Raw genomic sequence first — 10,271 nt, 5'->3', positions numbered from 1 at the left:
ACTTAAAATTATCTCTCTACTTTCTCCCACTTTGAGATACAGTTCTTGCCCTTTTCACCATTTTTGTAGACAATGGATATGACTTCCCAAATGGTCTTGGGCTCATTGCCTAAAAACTAAAGCCCAAACTTGATTCAAATTCCACATGCTCCATGATTTGGTCCCAGGCCTGCCCCTCCAAGCTTACTCCCACTGCTTCCTCTTTTGACATAACCAGTATGACAACCCAACTTCTTCGATGTTTACTGCTCACTTACTGTAGATGCTCAGTCATAGCCGGGCACCTAGCTAGGAGGTGGAGGGCAGGGGGAGGTGATGATTAAGATGCAGCCATCACTTTCATCAAGTTCTCAGCTCCTAAGAAAGCATATAAGCAACCACATAACTAATCCAATATGTGAAGAGTAAGTCAGAAAGCTGTAGAAACCCATAGGATTGGTAGCTAATGCAGTCAGGAGCAAAAGAAGCTTGAATCAGGGAAGCATCCCAAGGGGAGGTGATGCCCTTGGATACAATGAAACCTCTCCTGATTCTCCCACCACACCCTGCAAGGGGTGTTTCATTTTCCCCATCCCACTCTGCAGCTCATCACATCTTATTTATACTTATTTTGCCCATTCTCCCAGACTATCAACTTTTTAAGAACACTGATCATTCCTTATTCCACCAATCATAGCAGCAGCCGCTCACGAGGCAAACACTGAGCACCAACACGTGTTTGGTTGGTGGATGAACAGATTTACGAATGGAAGGTCATGAGAGGAATGAATCGTATAGAAGAAAATCTTTGGGCTCTTCTTAAGTCACTCCATTTCGGTGGCTTCCTAATCCTGTGGTTCCCAAATCTGGTAGCCCATAAAGTATACCTAGGGAGCTTTGAAAGATATATATTCCTGGGACCTACTTCCTTATCGCATTCAGATTCAACAGTTATGAGATGAGACCCAGCGATCCATATTTTAATGAGTTTCCCCCAGACTCTCCCAGAGGATGCCTAAACATCTGCTTGGGAATTATAAATCTAACTCACCTGAGTGTCACATTGGCTTCATACTCCCCAGTGTCCTATTTGTGAGATGCCAAACCTCTCTTTTCACTGATGGCTCAGCCTATTCAAATAACCTACAAAAGGAAAATACTCCTATAACTTGGAAATCTCCACAAGGAGCTGTAATAGATACTAATAATGTACTGGCATGTATTAAGTACTAAACAAGTATCAGGCATTTTGCTAAGTCCTTTTATGAATATGTGCTTATTTTATACTATCAGCAACCAAATAAGAGTTTTGTTTAAAAAAAACAAACATTTTTTTAACATTTGTTAAATGTTAAACATTTGTTAAACAAATGTTAAAAAAATTTACTGTATGATTGACATACAAAAAGCTGTATCTATTAAGAGTAGACATCTTGATGAATTTGGAGATAATTATCTATCTGTATTAGCACAATTCACCACAATCTATGCCATAAATACACCACATCTGTGTGGTATATTTACTACACCTGTGCCTAACTATATCTATCATCTCCAAAAGTTTCCCACCCTTTTAATAACAAATTATTTTTGTGATAAAAATACTTAATATATGATCTACCCTCTTCACCAATTTTTAAGTATACAACACAATATTGTTAACTATAAGAACTGCTTTGGTCTGAATGTTTGTGGCCCCCCAAAATTCATATGTTGAAATCCTAACCCCCAAAAGTGATGGTATTAGTAGGTGGGACCTTGGGGAGGTCATTAGGTCATAAAGATAGGGCCCTCATGAATGGGATTAGCGCTCTCAGGAAATAGACACCACAGAGATCCCTAGTCCTTTCCACCACATGAGGATACAACAAGAAATCGTGATCCAGAAAAGGACCCTAACCTGACCATGTTGGCACCCTGATCTCAGAATTTTAGCCTCCAGAATCGTGACCAATAAATTTCTGCTGCTTATAAGCTACCCACTCTCTGGTGCTTTGTTAGAGCAGCCTGAAGGGACTAAGGCAGGGACTACGCTGTATAGCAGATCTCTAGGATTTAGTCACCTTGTATAACTGAAGCTTTATACCCTTTGACTGATAGCTGCCCTCAGCCTGTGGCAACCACTATTCTACTCTGCTTCTGTGAGTTTGACTTTTTTAGATTCATCATACAAATGCTAACATGTAGTATTTGTCCTTCTGTGACTGGCTTACTTCACATAGCATGATGTCCTCAAGGTTGATCCATATTGTTACAAATGACAAGATTTCCATCTTTTTTTAAGGTTGAGTAATATTCCATTCTATATATCACATTTTAAAAAATCCACTTATCTCTTGACAGACATTTAGGTTGCTTCCATATCTTGGCTATTGTGAATAATGCTGTGATGAACATGTAAGCACGGATATCATTTTAAAGTCTTAATTTCATTTCCTTTAGGAATATGCCCAGTAGAGGGGTTGCTGGATCATAGAGTACTTCTATTTTTAATTTTTTGAGGAGCCTCCATGCTGTTTTCCAAATTTATTATAAATTTTGTCTGTACCAGTTTACATTCCCACCAACAGTGTGCAAGGGTTTCCTTTTCTCCACTATATATATTATACTATATTAATATATATAATTATATATAATTTATATATATATATTTATATATAAAATTGCCATCCTAACAGGTATGAGGTAATAGCTCATTGTGGTTTTGATTTGAATTTCCCTGATGACTAGTAATGTTGATTACTCATTTTCATGTACCTGTTGGCCATTTGTATGTCTTCTTTGGAGAAATGCCTACTCAGTTCCTTTGCTCATTTTTAAATTGGATTATTTGGGTTTTTGCTATTGAGTTGTAGGAGTTCCTTATATATTTTGGATAATAACCCCTTACCGAATATATGGTTTGCAAATGTTTTTCTCCCATTCTGCAGGTTGCCTTTTTATTTTGTTGATTATTCCCTTTGCTGTACAGAAGCTTTGGTACATATGCTTTTCTAACCCTAGTCTACAAATGAAAAAACAGAGGTACAAGGAGGCTACCTATCTATATGCGGTAAAGTTAGAATTCAATCCCAGTCTACATGATCTCAGAGTCCCATGATCATAATGTGTGATTACATAGACATCCAGACTAAAAATAGAGTAAGTGGGCCTGTGTCAAACTAAAGCCGGATGAACCTCAGATAGATACAAAGAAGATCTTAATGGGAAAAAAATTTAGGGAAATAAAAAGAAGACTAGTCAGGGAGTTAAGCCATCTGGACTCAATCCCCAGTGTTGTCAACTTAATCTTCACCACGGCCCCAAGAGTAGAGACCATTATTACCACCACTTTACAGATGAGGTAACTGAGGCATAAGGAGGTTACAAAGCTAGAAGTAATAGACCTGGAATTCAAACCCAAGCCATTTGGCTCCAGAATCTACACCCTTAGCCACCATGACAATAGTTAGTCAAGTAAACATTGGCAATTCTCATCCTTTCCCTTGGTCTCTGCCTCAAATACAAAATGGAGGAGTTAGTTTAAATGATCTTCACAGTTTCTTCCAACTCTGATCTTTTCTTTAGCCTAATTTTATTTAAAGTATAGATTTTCCCTTTTCTGCAAGAATATTATTTAAATGTGTTTTGTTATTTTATTTTTTATTTTTATTTATTTATTTTTTGAGAGAGTGCTCAATCAGGGGAGGGGCAGAGGGAGAGAAATTCTAAGCAGGTCCATGCTCAGCATAGAGCCCGATGTGAGGATCAATCCCATGACCCTGAGATCATGACCTGAGCTGAAACCAACAGTCGGTTGCCTAACCGACTGAGCCACCCAGGTGCCCCTCTGCGTGAATATTTTTTTTAAAGATTTTATTTATTCATTTGACAGAGAGAGAGAGAGAGAGATCACAAGTAGGCAGACAGGCAGGCAGGCAGAGGGAGAGGGAGAAACAGGCTCCCTGCTGAGCACGGAGCACAATGCGGGGCTCAATCCCAGAACGCTGGGATCATGACCTGAGCCGAAGGCAGACACTTAACCAACTGAGCCACCCAGGTGCCCCTGTGAGAATATTTTTAAACTAGATGCTTTCTTGAGGAAAGATTAGACATAGTCTTCCCTGAAACTAGAAGTGAAGTGGATACGTTCTCAAGGTCAAGAAATAATGAGTGATAGCTGAACTCATAGGGAATTCCTAGACCAGGCTATGAGCCTCAGTCAGTCCAGGCTGCTCTAACAAAATACCACAGACTGGGGCTCTTATGTGATAAATGTTTATTTTTCCCAGGCTGGAAGATGGAAAGTCCAAGATAAAGGCATCAGAAGATTCGAGGTCTTGTGAGAATCCATCTCCTAGTTCATAGATACCCATCTCTTGCCATAAGCTCATGTAGCTGAAGGACTTAAGGGAGTGCTCAGGGTCTCTCTTACAAGGTACTAAGTCCATTCATGAGGGCTCCACCTCTATGACCCAACCAGCTCACAAAGGCCCTATCCCTCCAAATACCATCATGTCAAGGGTTAAGAGTACAACAAATGAATTGGAGGCGGGAGGGGGACACAAACATTCAGTCCATTGTAACGTGTCATAGCCAAGGACCTTCAAAAGCTCACTGCCCATGTCTAAACATCTGAGAGGTCCAATCCTCCCTTAAAAAAAGGAAATGATCTCAAGTGTACAAGTCAAAAGAAACCAACTTTGAGAGACACAGGCTATGACAAATCAAGTCAAGCAAATAAGAATTAGAGCCTATGTAATTGTTTTAAATTGTTCTTCTGCCACATATAAGCTATGTGACACTGAAGAAATTAGCTACCCTCTGTCAGCCTTAATTTCCTCATCAGTAATATGGGATAATCATAATACCTTTCTCAAAAAGTCATGAGATTTAAGCAAGATAATACAAGTTATAGGTGGAAATCATAGTAATAATAACAATATAAAGTACACTATTACACACTTATTATGTGGTGTCAGGTATTATTCTAAGCAATTTACAACCTCCCAACCAATAAAAACAAATCTGTAACATTCTTGAAAAACAATTTCCCACCCTCTTCTTGGACCTGCAGTCATAGGTAACTCATTAACTCCCAGGCTTTTTCTTTGGAATGTAATATTTGCAGAGGTAGAAATCATCCCTTTTTGTTTATCACTGTAGTCCCAGCACCTGGATATCTTTTCTCAAATAGATTTTTAAGAGTTGTAGCAATGAGACATGTGAAGGATTACCCGTTCCATAGATTTGTTATTGTTATTTGTTATTGATAAAAAGAGTTAACATTGATTGAATGTAGGTAATATTAATAGTTAACTATTAATAATAACAGCTAACATTGAGCATATATAACATATTATCACTCCTGTTTTATAGAAATATACACTGTGGCATGAAAAAGCTAAGTAACCTGCCCAAATCCCCAAACTTCATACCCAGTGGAGCAGGAATTTCAACCAGACAGTCTGACTCTGGCATCCATGCTCTCACAATACCATGTTGTCTCTGTGGGTTTCAACACTAGAGGGGACCCCTGCAGTCAGCATCCTTCACTTTGCAGTAACCTGCTTTTCATCAAAATCTTTTCACTTTATCCAGAGTGAAGTAGGCACAGTCAGAACTTTAAGGACCTTCATGTCCTGGTGCCCCATCATATATTTCCACTGAGCTTTCCGGATTCCAACTTAAACAATGGACGATGCCCTGCAGTTTAGGTTCGCACAAAGTTGCAGATGTTGGGTTGCTGGTTAGCATGTCAGCTGAAGGACAATAATATTTTAATGCAAATGCAATGACCTGGAACAACAGTATTTTCTCCAAGAGCCTTAACTAGGTTAGCATGACCTCCGAGAGGGCCAGAATTCTAACAGCAAAATTAGAATAGAAAGGCTTATGGAGATTTCTATGCTAATCAGCCACGTTTTACTGGAACGATTATGTTCAGCACCATGGCCATTTGCCAGCTTCAGCCAGGGCATCGTTTGGTCAGGTGACCAACAGAAAAGGATGACTCAGAAAGTGCTGGGGAGGCCCCATGAAGGCAACAGCACCCTAAAAGTAGGATAAAAGTGCTAGGACCCCAAAGAAAGAAGATTTTCTTATAGGAATGCGAGCACACACCTTGCCTGCTTTGCAGTTTGTGCTGTAGTAAAAATGTTCTGTTCAAGAGTTGATAGGAGCAATATACCTCTGGGACCTGAAAACAGGAATAAAAAGGAGAGGAAAATAAGAAAATGGCTCTGCCGAAATTAGGGATTTTTACTCCCACCTAATCTTTGCTCTTGGCATGGAGACTTAGTGTCCTGCTCAAGTAAAGAGGAGATGCCGTTTTCTTTGACCTGCCCCCTCTCCCACGGCCAAAAAAAAACCCCTCATCATCTCTCACATCTGTTTTGTTTTGAAATTTGGGGAATTTACAGAGCTGAGCTGGTTAGACGCAGAACTTTATTAGAGACAGAAACTAAAAAAATAACAATTAAACCTGACTTTCTCTAGTCTACCCATACGTGTTTAAGAGTCAACAACAAAGAAAGAAGAAATAACCAAAGATGTACCATAGCACCTCTTGGCATTTACAATGCCATCTGAACAGATTTTTAATGGTTTTCAAAAGATGCCTTGGCACCTCCCCAGAAATACTGAATCATAATCACAAGGAGAAACCGAGGAGAAATAATCTATATTTTTAAATAAGCTGTCCAGATGATTCCGATGCAGGACCATGTTTGGGAATCTCTGCTCTGGACCACACTTCCTTACATCATCACACAGAGGAAAAACACTGATGCTAGGCTGGGTCCAACTTGCCCCACACCCAGGCTCGAAATGCAGAACCCAGAGCTGTGATCCAAAGAACATGGTTGTTGTGTTTCCTGACATTGACCGCAAACAACATTAAAATAATTAATATTCACCTAGCACTTAATATGTGCCAGGCACTTTTACATATATTACCTTGTTCCAGGCAAAGTTAATGTCCCTCAAATATTTAAGAACACAGTATGTAGACATGCTACTCTCAGTCAGAAATGTTTAACAACAATAACATTGTACGTAATTGGATCACACAATTTCGTTCACACTTCAACCTAGATAAATACAGAAAATGAATTTATTTTGTCTATACCTGAGCTTTCAGTGGTCTATAACTCCCATCTGACAGTTGGTAGAAAAATGAACTAAATGATCGATCTAGTTTAAATTCTGTCTTTTCTTATTATCTAAACAGTCACTTCAGGTAGTGTCAGTCTCCCTAGAATAAAAATTTTTTAATCTCTCAAATAACCTCTCCCTGCTTCTCCATCAAGATAAATTCTGGGTATGAGGCAAGTGTGGAGACAGAAAGGAGTATGTGATTTTTAAGTACTCACAGTGATTTGCAGGGTAGGGGGATGGCCTCCTACTCCTTCTTGTCCAGGGATCACATCCCATGTCCATGTGGTTTCTGCCTGCCCCTCTGGCCTGCACAGCAGAAATGGAAGCTGGCATGACACTCTCATTTGCTCTCTTGCCTCCACCAGGACACAGACTGGGGGGCCCTGCCTACCTGGGCCTCCCCTTGCTTACAGCTAGCAGCTGGTTTTTCTAAGGTTTGGCTGGAACTCCACTCTCCCCACCTGGTGAGTCTGACCTCCCATCTTCATTGCAGGGCCAGCTGGCCCCAACCACCGTAACCCCCCGGAGCAAGACCCCAACACTCTCAGGTACTTTGGGGAACAAACCGCACCATGAGGGTTGAGCAGGTCCATCTTGTGTCCCAGGCTGGTGACAAAGCAAACCTACTCTCAGTGTTGCCCCAATTTATCTACTGAGCCCCCTGCCCCCTGTGCCAAAGCTAGCACAGGGATGAGATGGTTAGGACCCTGTCTCTTCGCTATCCTGTATCCCCCTAACTTTGAAGCCAGAAAGGGGCAGGCTCTTCCACAGTGGCCTTCCTGAGATAGAGCTTACCCCCGATATGCTAAACAGGAGCGAGAGGAATTTAGGCAATCCGCTTTAAAGACTGACAACTTGATTTGGTGTGGATGCTCCTTTTGGTCAGTAGCCCTCCTCTGGCAGCCCTCACCTCCCCCCTCCCTTCTCTGGGCAACTAGGGCAAAGCTCATATCATTGGGAAGACAAAAGATAAGAATATGAATAATTTGTTTAAAATATTATCCCATTGTATATGTATGTATACGTTCTGATTTCCAGAATGAGTTTACTTTGTAAGGAAAGCAAAATAGGAATTACTAGCCATATCTCACAAAGGAAGACACTGAGGCACAAATTGCCATACAATCAGTGAAGTGGTCTGGAATAGTGTCCTTCGTTTATTCCTAGAGCTGTCTTCTTTGTATGGTACATATTTCTTTTCTTTGTTTAGTGCTGTTTTCTAACCAATGCTTTCCCGAGTAACGAGTCCCATTAGACAGGGCCGAGTACCACGTGGATGGTCCCTACCATTTCACCTCCTTATTCAGATCTGACTGCCCTAAGAGGCCCAGGTCACACATCCCCTCTCCCGTAACACTTCCACTACCTTGCTCTATTTTGAATCCTTTTTATTAACCTGTAGTCCAGACAGCATCCTTTGACCTTTCATCTAATACGGCAATGTCTTGTATTTGCTTTCTAATTTCTCTGTGCAGGTCATGACTCTCAGCTAATCCGTGAGCCAGTCTGCAAGCTGTGTGAAGGCAGGGACTGTGCCTCCAAAGTCCTGTTTTAGTGGTGAAGACCATAGATTGTGAACTAGACCGCTTAGGTTCCAACTGTGGTTCTGCTGCTTTTGAGATCCTGGGAATGTCACTTAACCTCCCTGAGCCTCTGTTCCCCCTGCCCTCTGCCTCTAACCTGCAGACAGTAATATGCCTACTCAGTCTGTTGTGAACATTAAGTAAATTAATATATTAATATATTCAAAGCATTTAAAACAGTACTAGACACATGGTAAGCACTGCATGGGTTTGGCATTTTTACTTTATGCCCCTTAGCATGTAAGACTGAGTACAAAGCTGATATTTGTTATTGCTTCCAAGTGGAATTATTTGAATTAGCTGAAGATTGAGTATTTTATTTTCAATAATAAATTTCTGAGATGCAAAGCTAAACATATCAAGATTTAAATTCTTTACACAGGAGCACCTGGGTGGCTGTCGTTAAGCGTCTGCCTTCGGCTCGGGTCATGGTCCCAGGGTCCTGGGATCGAGCCCTGCATCGGGCTCCCTGCTCAGCGGGAAGCCTGCTTCTCCCTCTCCCACTCCCCTGCTTGTGTTCCCTCTCTCACTGTGTCTCTTTCTGTCAAATAAATACAAAAAATCTTTAAAAATAAATAAATTCTTTACACGAATGAGTCTACGAGAACCTAAGAAACAATTTTATCACAAAAATAAAACTGTCCACAATACCACATCTCAAGCAAAATAACAGCCCTCAACATTCTTCTGCATTTCTACACTACAGAAAGAAAGCATTTTCTTTATTTTAACCCCCTTTAAGCACCACAACACTTGAGAGGTTAGTAAGCCAAGGACTAGTGCTCTCGTTTTACAGATGAGCTTCTCAGAAGAGACACCACAATCCCTATTTTGCAGGTGAGAACACTGTAGCTGCAGAGGCTAAGAAGTAGCAGAGCCTGGGCCAGAACCCAAATCTCCCGATCAGGAACCCTGGGTTCCTCCATCTCCTCACAGCAGTAATGGGGAGGAGGTGTTGCAGCCTGCTGCTTATGAGGTAGCTTCTGGCCTCATCCCAACCTCCATCTGGGTCCTATCTCACCACATACTGGCTGTGTCACCTGAGGAAAGCCCCTGACCTTTTTTTCATCGGATGAAGATAATCCTAAGTACTCGCCCCATAAAGTTGAAAGACAGTCAAACTATACAGGCTCTGCAGATACTTGGCACCCTACCCAGCAAATGTTAAGGACTCAGCCGATATGGATGGGAGAAACACTTCTCATGCATCATGATTCCATGTGCAGGGACTTCAGCTAGACCAATGCTCTTGGCCTCTCTTCCTGCTCTCACTTATACTTCCCAAGGGAGAGGAGAGATTTATCAGAGTGCACTTGGAGTGGTCCTTTGGGGTCTGCTCTCAGCCATGCATGAGAGGTTCTCAGGCTCTACAAAGAAGATTCCCACTCTATTTAGAGGAGGCCTATGATCATACAACCACACCAGTCTGAGAACGTTCTTTTCTAGGGTGCAGGATAAAGATAGCCATTGTTGTCTCATTCCTAAGCCAAATCCCCCAACCTCACTTTCATCAGTAATAGATATGACATTTTGAGATCCATTTTTCTGATTCTTACATCTATCTCTTAGTTA

General features: G+C 41.2%; 1 long non-coding RNA gene across 1 annotated transcript; it reads right to left on the bottom strand.

Moving 5' to 3' along the window:
• Nucleotides 1-313: 313 nt before the first annotated feature.
• Nucleotides 314-7,408, bottom strand: LOC118006817. Its single transcript, XR_004678196.1, has 4 exons — nucleotides 7,332-7,408; nucleotides 6,082-6,157; nucleotides 1,031-1,122; nucleotides 314-357 (listed from the first exon to the last, which is right to left on the bottom strand). It is a non-coding gene; the product is annotated as an uncharacterized LOC118006817 (long non-coding RNA).
• Nucleotides 7,409-10,271: the final 2,863 nt, after the last annotated feature.

Source organism: Mirounga leonina, unplaced genomic scaffold (assembly GCF_011800145.1).
Source record: "Mirounga leonina isolate KUSES-001 unplaced genomic scaffold, KU_Mleo_1.0 Mir_99, whole genome shotgun sequence".
Classification (NCBI taxonomy): Eukaryota; Metazoa; Chordata; class Mammalia; order Carnivora; family Phocidae; genus Mirounga; species Mirounga leonina.
This window is presented reverse-complemented; position numbering and strand designations above follow the sequence as displayed.